At 51.8% G+C, this 21,877-nt stretch overlaps 2 long non-coding RNA genes across 2 annotated transcripts in view; one reads left to right on the forward strand and one right to left on the reverse strand.

Annotated features, from left to right (window-relative positions):
- Nucleotides 1–846: 846 nt before the first annotated feature.
- On the reverse strand, nt 847–1,700 carry LOC139045536 (uncharacterized). The gene is made up of 2 exons (XR_011504068.1): nt 1,562–1,700; nt 847–1,081 (listed from the first exon to the last, which is right to left on the reverse strand). It is a non-coding gene; the product is annotated as an uncharacterized lncRNA (long non-coding RNA).
- The window catches only part of LOC106826363 (uncharacterized), a 37,395-nt gene continuing 17,157 nt past the window's right edge, over nt 1,640–21,877 (forward strand). The window contains exon 1 of the long non-coding RNA XR_011504069.1: nt 1,640–1,770. This is a non-coding gene — a long non-coding RNA (uncharacterized lncRNA). The remainder of the gene's footprint in view (nt 1,771–21,877) is intronic.

A 21,877-nucleotide genomic window follows, 5' to 3' on the forward strand; every position in this document is an offset into this window, starting at 1 on the left:
GCAGAGCTTCGTGTCTTTTGGTCAGCATTGCCCTCTCTAGGCTCCTTTTGACGAAAGGTAGCGGGTCGACAGCACCTCTTCATCCCACCCCCGTGGCCTCACTTCTCCCAGGTGTGATCCTAGAAGATCGCTATTAAGCACCTACTATGCACCAGGTGGTTTTCTATCCACAAGCTCATTTAATCCTTCACAACACCCTGAGGGAGGCATTTTATAAATAAGGAAACCAGCTCAGAGAGGTTAAGGAACCTGCCTGAGATCACACAGCTTGTACGTGGCCAAGCTGGCCTTCCAACTCAGGCTCCAGTCATGAAGTTCCGCATGCCTACAGGTGAGTGAATTCATGCTGGAGGAGCTCTCGGACAGCTGGTGCCACTGGGCCTCTCATTTGTCAAGGAGGAAACGGACACCCAGCGCTGGGAAGCCAGTGCCGCAGGCCATGCCACAGGCTCCTGGCAGAAGCAGGCAGGATTAGAGAACTTTCTCCTGGCGTGGGATGCCTGGCAGGAGGGGCTCTGCCAGGAAGGCTCCTTCCTTCACTGCCTCCGGGCCTCCGCTCAGGCCACCTCCTCGGAAAGAAGCCTTTCTGGAAAGTCCTAGGTGAAGTAGGGCCCTGTCACCCTCCTCCTCCTGGCCTGGCTTCATTCTTCTTCACTGCACTTACTGTCACTTGCAGTTTTATGTCACAAATTATTTATTTATTCCACCCCTCCAACCCAGCACCCCCTAGATGTGAGCTCCATGAGCTCAGGGAGGGTCTGTCTGGTTCACTTGCCTAGAACAGTACCTGGCACAAACTCAACAATTTTTTGTGGAATGAACGAATGAACAAAAGGAGTCAAGCAGTAGAGGAGGAAGTTTATGTTTATGGGGGAAAGTTTGATGTGAAGACAAACTTATCAAGGGCAAGCTAAATAGATCATTCTAGGCGGAGGAGGGGAGTGAGAAGTAATTTAGAAATGAGAAGGGGTGGGGCCATCAGGTACAGCCATGCGGTCTGGCACATGCGTTGGACGGTGAATGGTGCCCCCTCCAGTTGTACAGTTCTCAACTTGGACAACAGTACGCGGCGCCCCTGGGGCTAGGGAAGAACACAACAGTTTTGGCCCCCTCAGCTGGGTCCTAGAGAGTGAGGGAGCATGAGTGGAGGCAGCTCTACAGGTGCCTGCTGCAGGAGGAACAGGCTGTACCCTCCACGAGGACTCCACGTGGTCGCGGTCAGCAGTCTGCCATCCGGTGGCGTTGTTTCCATAGACAGCCCAACCAGGGGCAGCAACAGTGCTGCTGTTAACAATCGCTGGTACCTGGAGCGCCCAGCGGGACACAGGTGGGGAAATCACCCTGACACACCCCACAAACACACACCAAACGCTGTGGCCAAAGATAATCACAGCAGCGGAGGGAGGACTGTTTCCTGAGCCAGCAGTGTGCGCAGGAGGCAGAGGACACTGTGTTCTGAGACCTCTCCACCGAGCAGAGGACTCGGTGAGGAACTCGTCCCCCCCCCCCCCCCCCCCCCCCCCCGCCCCCAGTCCCACAGTCTGGGCACAACAACAATTACCCTGTGATGTGGGGCCCGTCTCTGATGAGTCACCTTGCCCACAGCGGGCCTTGTCAGGCAGTGTTATCAGCTCCTCTGCTTACTTAATTCCTTGGTTGACATCACCACCGCCTCCGTCTTCTCCTTCTCTGCGCTGGAGCCTGCAGCCTGGTACATCCTGCAAGGAAAGGCGGTGGAGGTCTCTCATTGGCCAGAAGCTACCAGGGCAGGTAAATGGGGCCCCCCAGTTACTGGGCCTTTAGCCTCAAGGCGCTTGGCCTAGTTTCTTGCTTTGTTGCCTTGGGGCCTCAGTTTACTTCCCAGGAAATGCTATCTGGAGTCAAGTCCTGAGAGACACTCTCAGCCCTGGCCCCGTGCTTATTCCTTCTCTCTTTGTTCACATATGGGCCAAGCTTCTTGCCCTTGGGTGTGTCCTGCTGTAGCCTTAGGGTGCGGTCCGCAAGTCCAGCCCTCCGCTGGCTCAGACATTTGTTCCCCAATCCTGTCTGGTGCAGGCCTGGCTGCCTCTGAGCCTCTGTGGTGGGCCTTTGGGTCTCCAGGCTCTCCCCGGCTCAGACTGGGCTGGCCTTCTGCCTGCCTCTCCATCCAGCCCCTCTGCGCCAGGACCCAGCTCCCTCAGAGGCCCTCACTCCTTTCTCTGCCCCCGTCCCCCTGGGCAGCCTCCTGGGAGCCTAAGCCAGTCCCTCTTCTCCGGGCCAGCATTCCGTCTCACCTCCCCTCACCTTGTCAGCCTTCTCAATGCTGACCTGTGGTCAGTGGCACACGGAAGGTGCCATGGGATCAGTAGAGTGGTGACAGAGGTGACTAGAGACATGTGCAGTTCAATTTCAGCCTCACTCCGGTCTCCTTTGCGCAGGTGGGATGAGAGGGGAGAATTTAGCTTCTCTCCCCACACTGTGCTGCTCTGCCCTCTCCCCACCATTCGAGAGGCCACCGAGAGGGGCTCAGCTCGGGCCGCTGGGGCTGGACCTCAGTCCCCGGTGGGAGGCTGCCCAAGCTTGGCAGGTGAGGGAGGTGGTGAGGGGAAGTGGGTGGGGTTGGGCAGGGAGAAGAGCCAACCCTTTGAACTGGGTCAACAGCATCCTCTGTCGCCCCAGGAGACAGTTCCTCAAATGTCACTGCCTGGGGCCGGAGAAGGGGGAGGGGGAGATTTCTCAACACCAGTCACTTTTACTCTAGTTATTTGACCAAAATGAGTTGTTCTTAGAAGGAAAAAGGAAAAAAACAAACAAACAGAGAAACCAAAACACCCCAACACTGAGGTCACTCCCGTGAACCTGCAAGCTGATGAGCCGATCCTGGGGGCAGATAGCATACCTGGGCCAGGGCTGGTTCTCCTCCACCTCTGTCCCCAGAGAAAGCCATCAGAGCTCTGCCCGGCCACTCTGCACCCGCCTCGACCCTGACTCCACCAAGAGAGCGGTGGGTACGTGCCAGGCAGACCTGGGTGGTATTCCGTTTTGCCCCTTTCCTGCTGGGGAACTCAAACGAGTTACTTTATCTCTCTGAGCTTTCCTGTTCTCATCTATCAAATGAGGTGGTACCCTTCCCTGCTTCCCAGGATGGGTAACTGAGCCAGTTGCCTGCTTGGCACAGAGCCGGACATACCGTGAGAGCAGCGAATGGCACCCATGGCTTCCACTGCTGTTATTCATTACTAGGACCTGGGAGAAAGTGCAGATAACTCAGGACAGTGGGCACCTGGGGCCCCCTCCCCCCAGCTCTCCAGCCCAGCCCCTTTGACCCCTCTGCCCTTGTTCAGAGCCCCCTGTTAATCCCCTTTCTGGCTGTCTGCTCTCTCTGCCTAGACAAGGGCTGGGGAAAGCCCACCTTGTCCCCCTTTCCAGCCCTTCCTCCCAGGACCCAGTGCTGTCCACAGGGGCTGTGATGCCCAGTGTCAGAATTGTTCCCAGCCTGGTGCAGTGAGGGCCACCATGCTCAGCTCCCTTACAGCAACTGCAGTGGTTTACTCAACAAAGCCCCAAAGTTTGCCCCCACCACACAGGGAGCGAGATGCTGAACTGGCATGCTAGTAAGCCTGAGTATTCTGGCTCCAGAGCTAAGACTCTATCCATTCTGTCCTGCTGCTATCCCTTCCAGTCTTTTCTGCATCCATATGACTCAGTCTTCTCATCTGCTAAATGGGTATAATAATTCCTTCTCCTTCTTCCTCATCCGGAGGAGGGGAGGAGAATGGGGTTAGGGTGGGAAGTTGTGAGGAGGTAGAGCCCCTGCTGTGTCGGGCGCAGTTGAACCTGGCTGGGGTGGGAGATGTAACAGGATATATTTTGACAGGAGGTGAAGGAGGCCAGGCCAGTCTCCACCCTTCCAGCTGCCCAAGCCCCGTGCCTGAGCCCACAGCGCCCCCTGCTGATGAGTCAGTCCAGAAGCTCCCTGTGGGCAGCCCCAGCCCCACACTTTGTGTTTCCCTAAGGGGACCACTGGGAAGGTGTCGCCCTGCCCTCAGGGAGCCCATTCTGAGGGTGGGTGGATCTGAGGGTGGATGTGCACCCATGGCTCAGGAAGCCCAGACTGGGGGTAGGGAGCCAGTGCTTCTGTCTGAGAAGGGAGCTTCCTAGGCCAAGAAGGTCACCTGTCTCCTCCGGCAAACCCGCTGAAGTCTCCTTCAGAGAGAGCGGTCTGCAGCCTGGGAGGAAGCCGTGCGGTCTGCTCCCAGCCCAGCAGCGACCCCTCCATTAGCGCTCCCTCCCACTCCCCTCCCACCCCCTCCCACGTGGGCCGTGAGGGAGACCTCAGGTGAGGGCAGACCCTGAGAAATCAGGGCGAGGGCTGGTCAGGTCCCTTGCTCGCCCTCTGGCTGGGCCCCCTCATCAGCACCCTCGACATCCGGGATGGTCTTCCCAGCCCTCTGGAGCCCATGCCCACCTTCCTCCTCATCAGACCTTTCTTCCACATCAGCAGCAGCTTCATCATCCAGCATTCCCTTAGCCTGATTCTGTGTTGGGTTCGGGGGATTCAGAGAGACACAAGCCCCTGCTTGCCCCCCAGAAACAGAGATATGGCATTCTCCCGTCCCCCCCATCTACCCTTTCCTCATTCATCCCCAACATCTTCCCTGCTCTGGGCTCCAGGACTCGCCCTCGAGGAAGGCAGCCATAATACACTCCAGCTTAAAATCCAGCCACCTGTGGCCGCCTCCCCTCCCTGGAAATTCTACACTCACCACCCCCCCCCCCCCTCCCCCCCCCCCCCCCGCCCCGGGCTCTGCTCACTGTCTTTGAGATTTTCCCCTTAATCTGCATCCTTCCCGGATTGCCTATATAAAGCCCAGATTGTATTCCTCCTCCTTCAGGAAGCCTTCCTGGATGGATCTCAGCCTCAATGATTTCCCCGACTTCCGCCTGCTGCAGGATCTCCTGGCACACCCTGCTTTGTCCTGGGTACATTTATTATCCTTTCTGCACCATAGGAACTCCAGGGCTCAGGAGGGAATACCTATCACCTCCTTCCCTGTACTAGGGGCGAGACACAGGGGACAGTCCATATACGCTCCTTTAAGTCCACTTAAATCAGTGGTTCTCAACTGGGCACAGTTTTGCTTCCAGGGGACATTTGGCAATGTCTGGAGTTAATTTTGGTTGTCACTACTGGGAGGTGGGTGCTGCTGGCATCTAGTAGGTAGAGACCAGGGATGCTGCTAGCCACCCTACAATGCACAGCACAGCCTCCACCACAAAGAAATATCCAGGCCCAAATGTCAACAATGTTGAGGCTGAGAAACACTGATTTAAATAAACCCACAGATTGAGAATTAAAATAGTGGCCAAGAAGGGGGCAGTGGCTCATGCAGGAGAAGGAGCCAGAGCAGGCATCTCAGAGTAAACACTGGCTTCCCGTCCATGCAGCCTTTTCACTCCCACGCGCCTCATCACACCTCTTTCTGGGCTGGTCATGTCTTGTATAAGTGGAGGCCGACCTGAGCCAGCAGGGGAGGAGCCAGGGCCTACCCAGAGAGTCTGTGGGGAAACGGGCTCTGTGTGGGGAACCCTTTGGGAGCAGGGGGTGGCTTGGCCTCAGTTAAGTCACCTGTAAAATGGGGATGGGTGGCCCCTTCCAGTCCTAAAGGTCAAAGCTTCTAAACCGTGTCTCTCGGATGTGCTCATTTTCCCCTCTGCTGATGGGCAGGACCCCTCCCGAAGGGCTGAGGGTGGAGTACCAGCCACCAGCCCCTTAAACAGATGTGGGGGTTATTGTGGCTCCAACTGCCCTCCCAGGAAACAGCTGTAAGAACAAGAATGCTTTGATAGGCTTCAGCAAAGCTGCCTCCATGTCCCCTGGGGACTGCCAGGGTGGGGGGCATAGAGAGCCTCCAGCTGGGAACAGCTGTTAGCCAGGCCCCAGTGCAGAGGTGGAGGCTGAGAAGGGTGTCCCCCTCCTTTGGTTGGGGTTAAGAATGTCCCAGAGGCTGGTTTCCCTGAGACAGCCCTCTCTAGGTCCTCTTCAGGGTCCTCCTCTGTGCCCTCCCTGGGTGGGCTCGGTGACTGGGACTCTCGGGAGCTGAGCAGATATAAATCTCTCCTCTTATGAGGAGCTCCTCCATTGTGAGGGGCCTGGCTCCCATCCCTGGGGCAGGGACCACCAGGAGGGTGGGCGGAAGCCAGCCCTTCCAGCCCCCTTAGTCCCGGAGTGTCCCTGGGTCTCTGGTTAGCAAGAGGACCCAGAGCTCACAGACCTGCCTCACCCAGGGGCCAAACCTTTCCGCGTGGCCTTGTGGGTGAGGCTGTGTTTTAGAGTTAGACAGCCCTGGGGCCAGATGCTGGAATCTCTCCCGAGGCATTCATTTAACTCCTCTGAGCCTCGGTTTCTTCGTCTGTAACGGGCATGATAACAGTTCCTGCCTTATGGCTTGTTGGGAGGGTTGACTGAGGTAATGTATGGAAAGCCCTTACCACAGTTCTGGGGGCACGGCTGGCGCTCAAGAAATGCTGGCAGTTGTGGTTGTCGTCTTCATCGTCCTCATTATCACCTTTACCATTTGGGGTAACATCTTTCCAGAATACAGCTTCCAGGTAATCTATTGATTTAGCCTGATGTGAAAAACAAAGTTCTTTGGGAACACCTTCAGGGTTTTTTTTTTTTAGCAGCTTGAGGGGCACAGTTGGGAGAAGCTTTAGCCCCAGAAACACCTTGGACATTTGGGGTTCAGGCTGAGAGCCCAGATGAGGGATGGCTGGGGACATGGTTGATATTGGCTGTCACCTTCAGCAAGTGTGTGAGAAAGCACGAGTGTGATTCGTGCTCAGTCTGTGTGTGTGTGGCATGTCGTGCGTGCTCTGGGTGGGATATGTGTGCTGGGTGTGTGCTAAGTGGGCACTTTTCCCGTCCGGTGCGTGTGAGGGCTTCTCTGTGTGTCTGGGTTTATCTGCCTCTTTCTTTCCTAAGCGAATGCGTCTGCGTGGCCCTTTGCTTTTGCGGTTGTGTGTGTTTTGGGGTACCTGGTAGTTGGGTCCTTTCCAAAGGTGTCATTGTGGGTTTGATTGGTGGGAGCTGCGGCTGAGTGAGGCGCTCCAGGGCTGAGCTGAGCCAGGAGGAGGCTCAGGCTGCTGCCTCAGGAGGACTGGCTTTGGAAAGGTCCTTTCAGGCGAGCAGAGGTTAAAGATTCTTCTTTCCTAAGGTAAATAGCACTTATTAAATCTAACTGAGCAAGGAGTGGGTTTCGAGTTCCACCCCGGACCAGTTCTCTCATTTTACAGATGGGGTGGAGGTGTGTCTGAGACATAGGCAGTGATGGGAACGGCTTGAGCTCTGGACTGCCAGGGCTGTGGGCTGCTGTCAGGAGTCTCCCCGGCCCCACTCCCTACCCTGAATGGTCCCTCAGGCTGAGGTGGGAGTCGTAACAGAGAACCTGGGCCAGGCACAGCCTTCAACTGGGCCTGGGCAGGGACTTCTCTGGGAACAGACTCCTAGAGGGGAGGGTTCCCCCCATAAACAGTGACTAATTTTTTTAGTATTAGTGTATCCCAAATATTGCATGGGACATTCTTATACTAAAAAATGATTCATTCTTTGCCTTAAATTCAAATTTAACTGGGCACCCTATATTTTTATTTGCTAACTCTGGCAACTTCACTTCAGGGCCAGTAGGCTGGGGGCTGGTGGAGAAGTGTGGAGGCTCCAGTCGTGTTCCACCCGAGCACAGCCAACTCAGGCCAACCCAAGTCACCTCGTCCCTGTCGTGTTTCCTGGGGCCAGCCTTGCGCCAAGAGCAATGGGAGTAACCCACTCTGAGATTCATGCCCTCTGCCTGGCAGGTCCACGTGCCCTAACTCAGTGGACCCGAGTGTGGAATCAGGGTTAGTGTAAGGTCTCAAAACCAAACTGGTCAATGAGAGCTCTCCTACAGATGCAGCCACTGTTTTTTAAAAGTCAAGAGATTCTGGGGCTGGCCCGGTGGCAGAGTTGGTAAGTTTGTGCACTCTGCTTTGGTGGCCCAGGGTTCGTGGGTTCAGATCCTAGGCACAGACCTGCACGCTGCTCAAGCCATGCTGTGGTGGCATCCCACATACAAAACAGAGGAAGATTTGCATAGATCATAGCTCAGGGGCAATCTTGCTCAAGCAAAAAGTGCAAGATTGGCATAGAGGGCCATCCTTCCTCACCAAAAAAAAAACAAAAAAAAAAAAACAAAGAAAAAGGTCAAGAGATACTGTTGTGAAGAATAAAATGCAAATTTGTTTAAAGGCAGGCATTAAATAATAGCTTTTGACTATTACAGCTCTTCCTCATCTAGAGAATACCAATGTGTAATTACTAGGGGGAGGCACACTTTTGGGGTTTTCACACTGGAAAAAAGTCTGAGGACTACTAGGACTGAGGACTCTAGAGATTGACCTTTCATGTACCGTGGAGTCAGTGGGCATCTGGTGAAGCTTATGGACTCCCTCTTGGAATAATGTTTTCAAATGTGTAAAATGAAATCTACAAGACTGCAAAAGAAGCCAATGGTACGAAAATACAGATATGAAAACATTGAGGAAACAGCTTGACGATGTAGTGACATTTGCTCTTATTTCTTGACACTTTAGTGGTGCTCATTTTAAAGTAGCGATGTATAAACTGGTGTTTCAAAAGACCTTGAAACAACTCTAATGTGATTGAAAAATGTCAGGGATTTCTATTAGTGACAAAGTCATACTTTCTGCAAATACTACTGTAGATTGTTCCCTACACTTACAATGAAAGGAAATGCTAAATTTCTGTTAGAGGCTTGTGAAAATAAAGATGTATTTTTTCCCATCCAAAGTCAAGGCCCCCTGAATTCTATCCACACACCTCCAGGGGAGTGTCTGTGGTCCCAGGTTAAGGGCACCTGCTCTCGTGGGAAGCCCCACAAGAGGACTTAGAATGCAGGATGGACAAGAGTCACCCGTAGTCAGAAACGGGGAGAAACCAGAGGGAAATGTGATGGGCCACCTGAGGGCGTGGGTTGGAGTGTGGTGGACTGTGTCTGCCAGCAAGACCTCTGGGAAGACCCCAAGCACGCTCCCACCCACACTGCCGAGCTGGCGGGGTAGCCCTCGGGTTAAGCATTGCCCTCTGAGCATCTCCTTAGTGCTGGAGTGTACAGTCAGCCCGGGACCCTGGGGCCTGGGGTGTTCTGGCGAGAAGGCCCTGAGGGGAGAGCCTCAGGCAGAGCTGGTAACGGCTGAGACAGGGCCAGGTTCTTCTACTTTTTTTTTTAAGTAGGGGAAGGACTCCCACAATACAACACAAATGCAGATGTGAAAGTACATAAGCAATTTGAGAAGGGTATTGTCACAGGAATTAGGACATTATAACAAGGACCTTTTGGAATTCATAAATATCGTCCTCTTGTAGGATATTTACTCTAGCCCCAGTGTGACGGTTGGTTAAAACATAAGGCTGAGCTAATCCACCATATCTGCATTCCAAATATTTGACATTGGGGTTAATCCTGAACTCATTTTTAATTTCTACTTTTCCCAATTTTATTGAGATATAATTGACATATAATACTGTGTATATTTAAGCTGTAAAACAATGATTTGATATACATATATATATTGTGAAATGATTACTACAATAAGTATAGTTATTCATCACCTCACATAATATAATTTTTTTCTCTCGTGACAAGAACTTTTGAGATCCACTCTCTTAGCAACTTTCAAATATACAATACAGTATTGTTACTGTAGTCACCATGCTGTGCATTAAATCCTCAGAATTTATTAATCTTATAACTGGGAGTTTGTACCTTTTGACCACCTTGACTCACCCCGCCGCTCAACCTCTGGTAACCACCAATCTGTTCTCTGTGTCTACGAGTTCCATTTTTATAGATTCCACATGTAAGTGAGATCATACAGCGTTTGACTTTGTCTGACTTGTTTCCCCGGGCCCGGGTCTGAGAGGAGCGGTGGGCACCTGTGGGGTGAAGAGGGGGGAGGCAGGGACGGAGGGAAGATGAGTCCAAGCCAGAGCTGGGTCTTGTCTTGGTGGGGTGAGAGTGAGCAGGATAAAATGCAGAGGGGAGGAAAATACGAGGAAGTTTCTGGAAATCTGTGGCTTTTGCCTTCTTTCTGAACTTCCCTTCTCTTCCCCTCACCCCTCGTCCCACCCAGAGCCAGGATCCAATTTCCTCTTTTTTCAAAATACAACTCAAAACAGATTTAATCTCGGGGGACTGTTCTGTGAAGGAAACCTGTAGAGGCAAGTTGTCTCTGAAGTTGTAACAGAAATATATATATCTCAAGAGTCTGAAAATAAACGTCCATTTGGCACGTGAAACAAGTCGAATCTTGGGCTGCTGGCCACCTGCATCCTGCCTGCAGGTAGACATCAGCTAGCGCCACATCTCAGGTTTGGTGTCCCTCCTGTGCCCCCACTCCATGGGGATTTTTCAGAAATAGCCACATGGAAACCCTAAATCTGGGGAGGGGCTAGCACCCTGTGAGCCACGGTGGAGGCTAAGAATGCAGATTCCTGGGCTTCCAGCCTCATGCACTGGAATCTCCTGGTCGTCACTGGGGCTTCTGCCTCAGGCAACCTGGGCAAGCCCACTCTGAGCAACCTTGGTCCGCTGGCTGCTGGCCCTGCTCGCTCTGGTCAGTGCTGGGGCCTCTCTGTGCAGTGCTTCAGAGACTGGCTTTGGGATGGAACTTTTGAGCCCTTGAAAACTGCCTCCTGATGTCCTCAATCCTTCTGAAGTGGGGTCATATGTGGTGGGATGGGTATTGTTTAGTGTGTGAAACATGTGGCACCCTCTGGTGCCAGGTGCAGAGAGGGCATAGGATGACAGAGGATGATGTGTTAGGTCAACTGGCATGTGCTGTCCCAGCCCCCCGTGTTGTCAGATGTGGTGTAGGAATGATGATCCCTGACCTTCCGTTGCTCATGGCCACGGAGATGAAACAGATGGTCCCACAGAAAGCCCAGACCTTCCAGGCCCTGTGACAAGCTGTCTCCGATCCACCACCCACTGCGAGCCACTAGGGTCTGTGGTCCTAGGAGCCAAAAGAGCTTTAAATTCCTACTAGGAATCACAAGGCCAGCATTTCCAAAACTATCTTCTGAGCAACATTAGCATGTCATGGAATATAAGGTGGCATTCTCCCACAAATATACAAAACTAGCAATGTTTTTCCTTTAAAATTTATTTTGAAAAAGTATGTGTGTGAAAAGTGATAAATACGTTCCTACACTTATCATCATATGAGAAGCCGTCTTTACAGAATGAGATGCTCTACCCAAAGATGCCAGGAAGTCATATGGGGGCTTGCTCACTGCGGGAATGATGTTAAGATGCTGTAGTCCAATACGTTTGGAAATGCTGTGCTGGACTGTGAGATCCTTGAGGGCAAGAGTCAGGACTGATGTGATAATGCGTCATATATACTGGTGTTATAAGAGTCATACGTTGGTGGGCTGTTTCATTAGGGGCCCCCAAAGAACCCCAAATTCTGGTATTCATGCCATTGTATAGTCCTTTCCCACATGTGGGCTTGGGCATGTGACTTGCTCTGGCCAATGTGCCACAAGGAGCCCGGTGCAAGCATAGATCTGACAAACGCTTGCTTCTCCTCTTGAGGTTTGTCCTCTTGGAACTCTCTCAGGGAGGCAGCCACCAAACGGTAAAGAAGCGTGGGCAGACCAATGAACGACAAGGCAACATCTGGAGAGAGAGAGAGGCCACGTGGAGGAGCTGAGACACTAGATATTTTAGTGAAGACTTCTTGGCCTTACCAGCCTTGCCCAGGTGAAGGAGTGATGCAAGCTGATGCAGAAGAACCACTCAGCGGAGCCTCACCCAAATTCCTGATCCACAAAGTCCTGAGACTTTTTGCTGTTTTAAGCCTCTAAGTTTTGGGGTAGTTTGTCACACAGCAATAGATAACTGAGATGCTTGTAGTAGGTGTGTAATAAATGTGTATGGAAAGAATGAATGGCAAATCACAATGCTAGCTCTGGTGCTAATCCCTTACACTGGTCCGGCATACTCATTAAGCCTCAATCACATCTATTTTCTGGTGTGAGTCCTGTGATGGTTAATTTTATGTGTTGACTTGACTGGGCCACGAAGTGCCCAGATAGTTGGTCAAACATTATTCTGGAAAGGTATCTTTGAATGAGATTAACATTTAATTGGTAGAATGAGTGAAGTAGGTTGCCTTCCATAATGTGGGTGGGCCTTATCCAATCAGTTGAAGGCCTGACTAAAACCAAAGGCTGACCCTCCCCTGAGCAAGAGGGAATTTTCCTACCTGACAGCTTTCAAACTGAGGCACTGGCTTTTCCTGCTTCTACAGCAGCCTGCCAGCCTTCAGACTCCAAATGGGACATTGGCTCTGCAGATCTTGGACTTGCCAGGCTCCATAATTGCGTAAGCCAATTCCTTATCATAAATTTCTTTATCTATATAGACAGATATATATATATATATATATATATATATAGGTGGAAGGTAGAACTTGTGAGTGACAACCTTGGATGTTTAGCAGAGGAGATTTCTAAGAAAAGGGTTAAAAATGTGGCCTGGCTTCTCCTTACTGCTTCAAGTAAAATGTGAGAGGAGAGAGACAAATTGAAGGAATTGTTAAGCAAAAAGGAACTAGAACTTGATGATCTGGAAAATTCTCAGCCTATCCATGTTGCAAAACTGGGAAAGCACGTCCTGGAGAAAACACCAAGGGCGTGGCTGGACCATCATTCCATTAAGAGATTACCCGCAAATTTAATTAGCCATCTCAGCTGAAGCCAGGAATAGAGATGGGATTATACCAGCAGAAGGACTGCCAGCTGGGACTAAACGGGATAGAGAAAATGGAATGAAGGAAGGCTGTCAGATTTCTGGGATCTACAGGACGGGACAATAGAGCTATCCAGCTTCAAACATGGTTAGCCTTCAAGAAAAGGGAAAAAAAAAAAATTGAGGCCAGCCCTGTGGCCAAGAGGTTAAGTTCGCGCTCTCTGCTTTGGCGGCTCAGGGTTTCACCGGTTCAGGATCCTGGGCGTGGACATGGCACTGCTCGTCAAGCAACGTTGAGGCGGCATCCCACATGCCACAACTAGAAGGACCCACAACTAAAATGTACAACTATGTACTGGGGGGCTTTGGGGAGAAGGAAAAATAAAAAATAAAAAGTAAAGGGAAAAATGACCCTGAAGGTCATTCAGAGAACATCAGGGCTGCCACTCCCACCATGGGCCCAGGGGACAGAGCTGTTTCCTCCTGGTCCCAGAGACTGGGCCCACTTCCTCAGTTTCAGACAGCCAGGATGCCACCACTCAGTGCCTCAGGGGCAAGGCCTCCTGCGCCCAGCAGAGCTGAGGGGGCAGGGCCACTGTCTAGGGCCACGGGGGACATACTATGCTCCCAGTGGGCAGGGAGAACAGAACATCATTATGAAGAAGATTATTCTGGAGCTTTAAGATCAAATGGAATTTGCCTTGCTAGTTTTGGACTTGCTTGGGACCTGTTACCACTTTCTTCTTTCCAATTTCTCCCTCTCGGAATGGCCATGTCTCTCCTGTGCCTGTCCCACACTGTTGTGTGGAAGCACATAACTTGTCCAGTTTCACAGGGTCACAGTGGGAGAGGAATTCCACCTCAGGATGAATCCTACCCTGAGTTGCACCCGTATCTGATGTAGATGACACTGAGTGAGACGTTGGACTTGGGCTGGATGTGGAACGGGTTAAGACCTTAGGGGCTGTTGGGATGGGGTGGGTGTATTTTGCATGTGAGAAGGATGTGAATTTGGGGAGCTAGATGGCAGGAGGTTATGGACTGACTTGTGCCCCACCAAAGTTATATGTTGAAGCCCTAACCCCCAGTGTGACTGTGTTTGGAGAAAGGGCTTTTAAGGAGGTACTTAAGGTTGATGAGGTCATAAGGATGGGGTCCTAATCCAATAGTAGTGATGTCTTTATAAGAGACACTAGAGATCTCTCTGTCCTCATGTGCACAGAAAAAAGGCCGTGTGACGACAAGGACACAGCAAGAAGGTGCATCTGTGAGCCGAGGAGAGAGGTCTCACCAGAAACCAAGTCAGCTGGCACCTTGATCTTGGACAGCCAGCCTCCAGAGCTATGAGAAAATAAAATTCTGTTGTTTAAGCTGCTCAGCCTGTGGTATTCTGTTATGGCAGCCCAGCAGATGGCTACAACTCCCCACGACAACTGATGAGTGGGCAGACATGCAGGCTTGGACTTCCATTCTGAAGTCCACGAATCACTGGTTCAATTGTTCTGGCAATATTGAAGTTCTACTATGGATCAGATACTGTATTAGACACTGGGTTTCAACGGCAAGCAAAATGGTCACAATTCCTGTCCTTGTGGAGCTCAAAGTCATGTGAGGGAGATGGACCTTCATCAAACAATTACTCAAATAGACATAAAATAATGACAGCGGTGAGTGCTATAGAAGGATGTCACCTAGTCAAGAAGGTCAGGGAGGGGGCTGGCCCCGTGGCTGAGTGGTTAAGTTCGCGCTCTCCGGTGCAGGCGGCCCAGTGTTTTGTTGGTTCGAATCCTGGGCACAGACATGGCACTGCTCATCAAACCACGCTGAGGCAGCGTCCCACATGCCACAACTAGAAGGACCCACAACGAAGAATATACAACTGTGTACTGGGGGGCTTTGGGGAGAAAAAGGAAAAAACAAAATCTTTAAAAAAAAAAAAAAGAAGGTCAGGGAAAAGTTCTTGTTGAAGTGACACCAGACCTCAGAGATGAAGGGTGATTAGGAGTAAACCAGGTAAAGAAGGGAAGGAAGGGCGTTCCACGCAGAAGGAACAGCATGTGCAAAGGATGCTCCCACCAAGGAGGGAGTTGGTGGGCGTTCAGAGGACTGGAAGAAGGGTCCCCTGACCAGAATGGAGAGAGGAGGGGCAGCGGGACGGCGTTCAAAAAGAGGCTGATCTCCACGCTGGGCAGACCATGGCAAGGCTTTGTTATAAGAGCAGTCGGAAGCCACTGAGCTGCCCTAACCTGGGCACTGGAAAGGTCACATCTGCATTTCCAAAAGATGCCTGTGGCTGCTGTGTGGAGGAAGAGCTGTGGAGACCAATGTGGAGGCTATTTCAAGAGTTCAAGAGAGACGTGTAGGGGCTTGGACCAGAGTGGTGGCAACAGAGATGGAAGGAAGGACTAGACTGAAGAGCTGTTTATTAAGGTAAAACAACTGGCTTTGGTGCTGAGTTGTGTAAGGGAAGTGAGGGGTGGGAGGAGTCAGGGATGATCTGAGGTCTCTGAGTTGAGCACCTGGGCAGGTGGTGGTGCTGTTCAGTGAGGGAGAGAAGATGGTGAGGACCAAGTCGGGGTGGGGGACAGCTGCTTACTATTGGGTGAACTTGGCAGGTAGTTTTAAGCCTCTGTATACCTCAGTTTCCCTATGTAAGTGCTGTGAGATGAGCAGAGGGTCTGGCTCAGAGCAGCTGCTCCTGCATATCACGGCCTCCTGTCTCTTCCTCTGTGAGGTGGCATGGGCAGATGCTATTGTTCCCATTTTAAGGATGAGGAAGCTGTCTCTGTAAGGTTGGAGTCTCGCCCAAAGTCACACACCGTTGGAACCAGGCTTATAGGGAGGTAGTGGCAAGAGCTGTGCCTCTTCGCCAGGCTGCCTTGAACATCAGCTTACAGATCCCAAGAGCAGAAATGATTCATTTATAAGCTGCTCAGTCATCACTGGAGGCCTAATAAGGGGTGGGGAAGAGGGGACAAAGTTTAGGTGGGAAATGCCATTGGAGGAGGGGCAGAGGAGCATCGGAGGGAGGGCAGGCCCAGAGTCCTTAGAGGGGCAGGAAGTTAAACACCAAGCTCATTCAGTAGCCAACTTCCAAAATCTAGGGTGCTCACAAAGTTTACTTTTTACTCACATAAAGTCCAAGATGGGTCCTCTGATTGGCATACAGCCTTCCTCTGAGATTTAGGCACCCAGGCTCCTTCCATGTTGTGGCTCTGCCATCTCCTAGACCATGAGGTCTTGGCAGGTGGGGAAAGAGAGCTAGATAAGGAAAATTTACTTCTTAACATCCTCAGCCCAGAAGAGAGACACGTTGCTTCTGCTCACACTCCACTGGCCATCCTTGAGGACAAAGGAGTTGGAAATGTAGTCCAGATGGGTGCCCAGGAAGAGGAGAAAATGAGTTTGGTGACCAGCTACCCAGCCCTGCTACAACAGGTCAGACCTACAACTTGGTCAAGAGAGTCAGGGGGAAGGCTGCCCAGGCTCTGCTGGAATTTCCCCAGGACGGGAGAGGGCCATACATCGGCTTGATCCCAGCTTGATCCCAGTACACTGGCTGATGGTTGGCAGGGAGGGCCACTTCGGGGTACCCTCTTATGGACCATGGAAATAGCCTCTGGCCAAGGCCAGTGGGAAACCTGTCCTGAGTTCCTTAAGAGAGTGGGCTGTGAGGAGTTAGTAAGGAAAGCCCCGCTGCATTGCACCTGCTAAAGCATTTGTGGACTGGAGGGGGAGGGGCATTGTTGTGAACTTTGAGTGGCCTCAAGGAAGGGAAAGCCTCACTGAGAAGGAACATTTGAGCAAAGACATGAAGATGCTGAATCATGAGGATACTTGTGAAAGGGCGAAGGGAACAGCAGGTGCAAAGGCCCTATGAAAGGAGCAGGCCTGCTGTGTGCAGGTCTCCATCGCAATAATCTAGGCCAGAGAGGATGGTGGTAACAGTGAGTGGGGGCGAGGGGAGAAGTGGTTCATTTCTGGATCTATGTTGTAGGTATATCCCTCCTTCCCTCATTTCCTTCCTTTCTCGGTTTTCTAGAAGGGACTAATAAAGGCACACTGAAGTGTTCCCACTTCTGCACCCTTTTCTAGACTGTAAACCACATGAGGGCCGGGACTGGGCCTGACTCTTCTCCTTACCCTCATACCCGGCACAGGGAGGGCCCATCACCAGGGCCTGGGAGACATGTCTGTGGGGAGAATGCACATCCTCCTGAGTCATCAGATTTCCTGGGGCTGAGCCCAGGCCCTGCTTGTCAGCATATTGCTCACTGATGTGGAAAGCTTTCCTGTGGTCTAGACACTCCTGTCCCCAATCTAAAGAGATCTTCTAAAGAAGGTCAGTGTATCCAATCAAGGGAGGTGGGGCCTCAGTGTCATGAGTAAGGGAGTCACAGGCTACCTGCTGGGAAGACAACGTCACAGGTTCTATTTTGTCCGGGATGTGCCCACCTGCTGATTTCCCAGGAAGTGACTGGAAGCACATACAGCTGTGCCCAGGAGGGATCCCTGGCCCAAACCAGCTTGGCCCTGCGCTCAAGCGTGGAGTGTTGGGCTCTGCATTGCTCGCTCGTTGACGTGCAGGAGGGGTCTCCAGCACCTTCTAGGGGGTGTCTTGAGCTTGCTCACTGGGTGCCCTTTACCACTGCCCTCCAGCATTTGTTTAAGCTGGGCCCTTCCCTGCAACCCCCTTGCCCCCCAACTTTTACAGAAGCTGGGGTGTGACTGATGTTTACAACCCAGTGGGCTCTGGATGTTTGAGAGGGCTTTGAGAAGCCCCACAGTCTTAAATGCAAAAGGTGGCTGCAGACTTCTGGCTTTCTCCTGAATCGCATTCTGAGAGTCATGTGTTTCCTGTGCTTACATGCCACAAATTAACTGCCTTTTCACTTTTCCCACAGATTTTATCTCTTGTTCTGTGTAGTGGGGTATCATGGTATAGCGGTTAGAAGCGTGTGAACTTTGGAATCAGATTTAAGTGGGCATCGTAGCTTCTGCTGTTAGGGGTTGTGTTACGTTGGCAGAGCTCTCTGAGCCTCGGTTTATTCATCTGTAAAATGAGGATCGTCACAGTATCTACCTAAGAGCTTGGTTGTAAAGATTAATTGAAGTAGTGATATCATGCCTAAACCCACAATTGATGAGAGCTATTACTCCCCTTAATAATAACCCAAAGTGAGGCAGGGATCTCGGTGCTGGCCAGCGTCCCCGCCAGCTCTGAGGCTTGCTCCTACTTTTGCCAGCCTCTTGGTCTAGTTCCACTTCAGGCCAGAGCAAAATAAGAAAGCCCTGAATGTTTTGGGCTTTTGGGGGAGTCTGTGAATAGCCGAATCCATGAATGATGTCTCTGCAGGTGCCAGGGACCCACAGCCCCACCCTCATGCAGCGCCGGAGCACTGCCTGCCAGACCCTTGTCAGCGGTTACAACCTCCAACTGCCTCCCGCGACCCGAGTTTTATCAAAAGCTCAGTTGAGAGAAATAAAGTTCATGGGGGTTATTTAAAGGCCATGCATTCCAGCCATTCTTCCAGACGGGACATATCCGTGAACCCAGTCGGCTCTCATGAAGCTGAGTCGCTCTTGGACCACATTATTTAGCCACCACAAAATCTGTATTATGTCCCTCCCTTAGGATGGGGCTTCATGGAAAATGGTGGGAGGAGCCCTGCTGTTGAATTTGGTGGGGGAGATGCTGTGTTTACTAGTATTCACAGCCTCAGCCAGTGTTCTCTATCAGACCTACAAGTGGCGTATATTTCAGGCTTCAGTTCCTGGGAAATCTCTGCCTCCTCGGAGTAATTGGTGGGCTTCTGATTACGGGCAATGTGACTCACGAAAACTTGGGCTGCCAGGAAACTCAGAGCCAAATTTGGGGTTCAGCTTTAAGAATCCTAGAAGGGGGCCGGCCCAGTGGCGCAGCAGTTAAGTTCGCACATTCTGCCTCTCGGTGGCCCGGGGTTTGCCGGTTCCGATCCCAGGTGTGGACATGGCACCACTTGGCAATCCATGCTGTTGTGGGCATCCCACATATAGAGGAAGATGGGCATGGATATTAGCTCAGGGCCAGGCTTCCTCAGCAAAAAGAGGAGGATTGGCAGCAGTTAGCTCAGGGCTGATCTTCCTCAAAAACAAAAAAAAAGAAAGAATCCTAGAGGATCTCTTGGCCTGTTGTGTAAGGGAGATGATTTCTTTCCAGATGCTGATTTCTAACAGATGAGATTATTATTATTGTTGTTGTTTTGTATCTATCTTGTCAATGGCTTCAGGGCTCTGGTAGGACCAGAGTGGGAGTTTCCATCCCGGAAAACATGGGCTGGAGGATTGGCCAGGGTGAGTGGGAGAAGAATGAGGAGGAGTAGAGGAGGAGGTGAGGGTGCAAGGCACGGTGGCTGTTGGATATGTCCCTTTTTAGGCCACTGTCGAGTTGTAGAAGGGTCTGGCTTCACTGAACCAGAGAGTGTGAAAAGACGATTTTCCATGAATTTGAGAAGAACCACAGCCATTGCTCAATTTGAACTTCTCCTTGTGCCCCTCCCCCCTCCGGCTTTCTGGGTATTTTTGTGATGTTGTGAAACACTGAAACTTGCAGTGTCTCCTTTCTCTTCCTCTTTGCTCCCCACCCCAGGCACTCCCACCCATCTTTGCCCCTGTACAGCTATCGCTTTCCTCCAACCCACCGCGGGGGCACAGGGTCGAGAGCTGGGCTGCCCACTGTGACTGCTCACCCATCTCTGGGCAACACAGGAGTTCCTCTGGCCTGAGGCCCTTAGCTTTGTTGCTGGAACAAATAGATGAGGGCCAAGGAGTTCAGACCCCTCAAGGAAAGAGTAATAACAGAGCAGCGAGCATTAGCTGAACACTCTGCTGTGTGCCAAACATTTAGGAACCATTATTATTGCCACTGTATTAGGTTTATTTTAACGAATTCTGTGCCTCAGCATCTCATGGCACATTTTCATCATTTGTCCTAGCAAGGCCCCTTCATCTATCTGTTTATCCATCGATCTAGTCCAGGGTTTCTCAGCTTCAGCACTATTGACATTTGGGGCCAGATACGTCTTTGTTGTGGGGGCTGTTCTGGGCATTGCAGGATGTTTTTCAGCATCCTTGGCCTCTACTCACTAGATGCCAGTAGTCACCCCTCCCTACCTACCCTGTGACAACCAAAAAAGTCTCCAGACATGGCCAGATGTCCCCTGGTGGTGGTAAGGAGCCAGAATCACCCCCAGGTTGGGAGTCACCATCCCTTTTGTCCCATTCCTCCCTGATAGAAACCTCTGATGCATTAACTGGGTATCCCGTTTTGTCCTTGCAGCTCTAGCGATGGCCTGCTCATGTCCCTTGCCCAGTTTTCTATTGGGGTTGCCACCTTCTTCTTTTGATTTGCAAAGGGTAGTCCTTGTGTATCTAGATATCAGTCCCACGTTGGTTTGAACTGTGCTGTCTTCTCCCTTTCTGTCATCCATCTATTAACTTTCACCTTACCGGTGAGGACACAGAGGCACAGAGCTCACAATGCTAGTAAGTGGCGAAGCCAGGACACGAGCTCAGGCCTCTGTCCCCAGGGCCCAGGCTCTTGACCCCTGGGCTACAGCGACATCTCTTTCTTCCAAATATACCTTCACTGGAAGGCAGACGAGATCAGGCACTGAGGCCTAGGGAGGGGAGGGAGGTGGCTTGCTCAAGGTCACACAGCTAGTGAGCAGCATCGCCTGGACCACCTGGACGTGATGCCAAGTGTCTTGGGAGTTGGATTTAGCCTTAACTTTGGACCAGGACTGGCCAAGTGATTTTGCTGAAGTGCCTGATGGGAGCCCCTGGCTCTGGTGAGCAGAGGAGGCAGGGATCCGGGAGTGCTGTGTGGGGAGGGCTCTTTGCTAGCTCTGCCCGGGGAGGGGGAGGACAGGGCTCACAGACTCAGAACGGCCAGGTTTCTGGATTTGGACTTTCTGTCCTGGGCCTCTGTGGGCAGCAGTGCTCTCTGTGCCCTGGAACCTGGCGGGAGAGTGCTTCTTACCAGGCCCAGGGGATGACCGATGAAGGGGGAGCAGGGGGCACAGCGGAGGGGGCTCTGTTCCCTAAAAGCCATTCACATGACTCTCTGGCCTCAGAGTCCTTCCCCTTTCTCTTGTCTTTTTCTCCTTCACTGCCTTTGCCCTGCTTCAGTTTCCCTTCTCTATTTTCCTTTTCTCAATCCTCACGAAACCCTCGGAGGGCTGGAGCTGGCCTGGGGCCTCCTGCCTCTCATGTGGTTGGTCTCCAGTTCCCGGACTGCAGTCCTGGGGCTGTCTGCCCTGGAGGCAGATGGGAAGGCCTCGGGGTGCCTGGTAGGGAGCAGGCAGGCCCATGAGCCAGCACGGGGAGGGCTGCCCTGCACCAGCATCCTAGGTTGGGGGGTTGGCCAGCAGGTCACAGCCACTCCCCACCTATCCACAACAGACATGCCTAGTTCGTCACAGAGCCCATCTCCATGGCCTCAAGATCCTTCTCAGCAGAGAATGTGGCACCAAAATGTGGCACCTCTGGTTTAGAGCTTCACCTTTAGTTTCTAGAAGCCTTTTCCACAATGGTTCTAAACCTTGACTGCTCGGTCAGAATCACCTGAATAACTTTCTAAACAGACTCATGACCAGGCCCCAACCTGAGATTCTGACTTCACTGGTCTGGAGTGTGGCCTAGGATTGGTATGCTGCGAAACATTCCCAGGTGATTCTGATCAGGAATCAGGAGTGGGAGGCGCTGTCTTACTGAGGGCTGTGTCACAGAGAGAACACGAGTGCCACTTAGGAGACCTGGGCTCAAGTCAGATGACCCTCAGCTGGCTGTGTGTCCCTGCACAAAGCCCGCTTTTGCTCCCTAAAGAGAAATTATGGATTTGTGGAATTTTAGACTTGGAAGGGGCCCGAAAAACAACCAACCCATCCCTCTGTCCTACAAATGAGAGGACTGTGTCTAGAGGGAGTTAGTGGATAGCTCAGGGTCCCACAGGGCTTTGACAGGGCCAGGAAACCAGGCCAATTTTGGGGCTGTCTCCTCCCATTGACTAGACTCGGCTGGGTCCCTCAGGGAGTTCTCTCTAGATG

This window comes from Equus asinus, chromosome 6 (genome assembly GCF_041296235.1).
Source record: "Equus asinus isolate D_3611 breed Donkey chromosome 6, EquAss-T2T_v2, whole genome shotgun sequence".
Taxonomy (NCBI): domain Eukaryota; kingdom Metazoa; phylum Chordata; class Mammalia; order Perissodactyla; family Equidae; genus Equus; species Equus asinus.